We start from the raw sequence: 4144 nt of genomic DNA, 5'->3' as shown, positions 1-4144 counted from the left end.
TTTCTTAACACAATTCTCTATAGATTCTCTATCAAATTAATATTTTGAAATAGTAAATAGCACCTGGTTGCTATGGCTGTGTGCATCATGCAAATTACTAAATAAATCTGGTGGGATTTTTGTTCAGTACAGTTCCTTCAGGTAGTGTAATTACTTCTGCTATTTAAGTGTTTGCAAGCTTGTGTGGGTTGATTGAGCTAAAACAACAAACAACGGCTGCCAATATCTCTTCACGTGAGAACTGACACAAATTTCAGCAAGTTAAGATGAGCTAGAGGTTCTCTTAGTAAGTCACAGTCAGGTTCCTCAAACTAGGGGGGGGAAAACGGACTGAACATCAAAGCGAAAAGAGTGTATGCTTGACTGGTGACATTCATTATCATGCCAGACAGACAGAAGAAAGGACATCAGTATAAGGCAACATCAGTACCCTGTACATGCCTGATCTCATCTGATCTTGGAAGCTAAGCAGGGTCAGGCCTGGTCAGTACTTGGATGGGAGACCGCCTGGGAATACCGGGTGCTGTAGGCTTATACCATAGTCTTTCGAGATTGAAGGTTGCCAACCATGCCATAGTACAAGTGAAAAAAGATCTTTGCAAGTAGGAGACCATCCCATTAATCTCTGATACTTGCTGGTCAACCCAGCAGAGGTCCTTAATCTTAAATTAAGGACCATCTTATTAACCTTAAATTAAGGACCATCTAAATTAACTATCCATCTTAAATTTATTGGGGGGGGGGGTGTGACAGCGTATGCAGGTTGGTGCTATGCTTTCCAGCCCATACCAGTTGCCTTGAAAGCAGTGGCGTCATTAGGGTTTGCATCACCCTGTGTGGGAGACCAGCACATCATCTCCATGATGGACTTCCTCCCATGCAGTGGGCTTGGGCAGTGCCCCAGGTGGTGGGCGTGGTGATGCTTGGTGATGCACCATTGCCCTGTCCCACTGGGCAATCATCTCCATGATGGACTTCCTCCCATGCAGTGGGCTTGGGCAGTGCCCCAGGTGGTGGGCATGGTGATGCATGGTGATGCACCATTGCCCTGTCCCACTGGGCAATCATCTCCATGATGGACTTCCTCCCATGCAGTGGGCTTGGACAGTGCCCCAGGTGGTGGGCGTGGTGATGTGTGATGATGCACCATTGCCCTGTCCCACTGGGTTTTTGGCTGTAACTTTTGATAGAGTAGAGATGCTTCAATGAGGTTTGTTTCATTGCATTCTGCATGAAACTACACATCAAATGATATATAACATGATGGTATTTTTGAATTACAAATTTTGACCCATAGTGATGTCACCCCCTGTGCGTGTCACCCGGTGTGGCCAGCACCCCCGCACCCCCCAGTGATGCCGCTGACTGAAAATGAGGTCATTCATCCTCTCACATGTTCTGAAATGTACTTATGGAGGAGCGTGGAGAAAACTGATATGAATTGCCCTGAGTTTGTCTGTACCCAAAGTGGTATTTCCCTTTTCCCTATTACTTGGCACTGAAACTCGGGCTGCAGTTCTATGCACATTTTACTGGGAAGGAACTCAGTGAGACTTACTACTTCACAGAGACACACATACTGTGCTGTAGAGGTTGCTTTTTTAAATGTTTCTAATGGCCCAAATGGCAATTTTGCTGGTGCAGATCCAAGTAGTCCCATTGGGCAGGCTGGGGCTCAACACAGTGTAAGGGAATATTTGTTCCTTTACCCTGAGGAGACCTCTAGCCTGCTCCAATTTAGTGCTGGATACAGCTTGGGCTGTGCAGCCCCACTACGCCCACGCTGGGTAGAATTGTGCTGCCCGTGTGACTTTTCTATGCAACTAGTGAAACACTAGGGATTTCCACAGCTACTTGATCACAGCTGCAGACCTGTTACATTGTCAATATTTTATTTCTGTTTAATGGAAAGCGGGCAGGAGATGTGCTTGGTGCTGAGTGTCTGCCTGGTGACTACAGGGCCAGATTAGTAACATGCCTATTAGAAAGACTCTTGGCATGAGGCCACAAATCTCTGGAGAGGAAGACCACACTTTTGATGAAAAAGCCACAAAGGACACACTCTGATCATGAGCCATGTAATCATTAAGCCTGGAATTAAATGCTCCAGATTGGGACAGAGTTTGTTTATGGCTTAAAAGCTAATGCAGTTTTCACCTCCAAATTGGAGATGAAGCTTTTCAGCTCAAAATCCTGTTAGAACAGCAGAATTAATGGATTATGACCCTGGCCTCTTCCCCAGAAGCCTGGAGGGGAAAAAAAAAAAAACCTTTTGAAAGAAAAGGACAGGTTTCCCATTTCCAGTGGTCCTCACCAACCTCATGATGAAGTTTAATATAGAAGATGGTCTTCCATACAGTCACTGCAACCTCAATGGGGTGGATGAGTCAAAGGCAGAACTCATCATGGGTCTATTTGTAACAAGAGGAACCTCATGAATGTGTCATCCCACCTACAAATACCATAGAATTATATGGTGCAAAAACTTAGAAAAACTTTGACTTCAGAGCCTCATGGCTTGCTCTACAGCCCTCCTTCTGTCTCTGTGACTCACCATGTCCAGGGAGAGTTGTTTGGTTGGCCCCTTGCTGATGCAATGCCTCAGCCTCAAACTATGCAGAAAAGGACAGGTAACTGTGGTCCGTGGTGCAGCCCACCACCAAAGGCCTACCAACACTCCTCCATCGTGTCTTGTCTCATGGCTGCAAGCTTAGTGAGCATCCCTGTCAGCTTCTCTGTGTTTGTGAATGCTGTGTATGCATGAGTAAAGCTTTTCCTCAGACTCTTTATGCCCTTTACCAGGGCTCAAGATCAGTCTCAGGCCTCCATTCCAAACAAACTCATTTAACCATCCCCTCAAGGCCGCTTGAAGACCTGGGATAGCAGTTAAGAGAGTTTTTTCTGTAGAAGAGATTGGCTCCCCTGCCATGAGTGGGTGAAGTACTTTAACTGCCTGTTCCTAGGCTCACTTATACATAGCCTTTGGCGTAGGTTAGAAGAACCCATTCCAGCTGCAGCTCTCTGCTGTGGCACTGAACCACCTGTACCCCCTTTCCACGAATTCCCTTAGCTGTCTCCCCTCTTTTCTCCCTCTCTCTACCCCCAAATCTCCCCTTATTTAGCCAGGTGCTTCAGGGTACCCACCTCATCCGACTACTTGCCTGCTTTGCCTGTGTTTTCTCTTTGCCCTGCCCTTTGTCCTTCTAAGGAGTTCCTCTCTCCTCCTCTCTTCTTTTTTTCTTCTCCTCCTCCCCAACTTTTTTTTTTAGGACTCCATTGTATGTGAGTGTTAGCATGAGAATTCTCTTGCGTAGTGTAAGAATCAGGGCACAAGCCTAACCAGGTCTACTCAGAAGTAAGTCCTATTTTGTTCAATGGGGCTTACTCTCAGGAAAGTGTGGTTAGGATTGCAGCCTGAGTCTGATAGTTGAGTCCCAGTTAAGACCTCTTGTTTGGGTTCTGAGCACTATAACTAAAAGTTTTGGTGCACTTAATTTGGCCTTAGTCTTCTCTTCTCTGCCGGGTTTCACAGGCATGCCATTAGCTTCAACACAGGGTCCCTGCATGTGTTTCTCCACCTTTTTATGCACATGGGACATGTGCTTTCAAAAGCACTGCCAGTAACAGTATGCAGATCCAATTTGGGGGATTTTATGGGTTCCCAGATTGCAATGTGGGTCTCAGATGTGCTGATGTGTTAGGCCATTATCCTGAAGAAGTACACACCATTCTGATTAATTCATGCATAGAATGCAACTGGTTTGTAACTTTCATTGGTAGCTTCTTTGTCACATCTCTGGCAAGGCTGAAGTTTAATAAGTGAGCAAAAGCCTTTTCAAAGACCTTTCCATTTCCATAGAAGTCTGTGTATGCTGGTTTTCATTGTCAGATCATGCCTTAAATTATCTTTATATGTTATATAATATGAGCAATTATCTTTTTTTTTTTCCTTATGGAAAGTACAGGATGACTTGAAGTTCCAATCCTCTCCCCCCCCCCCCTTAACCGCTTTAATAATCTGTTGAGTTATAGCATAAAGCTTGGTTAAACCACCTCATTTACAAAGATTCACTACGGTACATAATATTTATACAAATTAAAAACTGTTAATAGCCAAACATTGTAATTGATTAACCTCTGTATG

General features: G+C 44.8%; 1 pseudogene; it reads left to right on the top strand.

Moving 5' to 3' along the window:
• The first annotated feature begins 416 nt into the window (after positions 1 to 416).
• Positions 417 to 532, top strand: LOC136649887 (5S ribosomal RNA; annotated as a pseudogene).
• Positions 533 to 4144: the final 3612 nt, after the last annotated feature.

Source organism: Tiliqua scincoides, chromosome 4, assembly GCF_035046505.1.
Source record: "Tiliqua scincoides isolate rTilSci1 chromosome 4, rTilSci1.hap2, whole genome shotgun sequence".
Taxonomy (NCBI): Eukaryota; Metazoa; Chordata; class Lepidosauria; order Squamata; family Scincidae; genus Tiliqua; species Tiliqua scincoides.
Note: the sequence above shows the minus strand (reverse complement) of the source record. Positions and strands in the feature narration are given on the sequence as shown.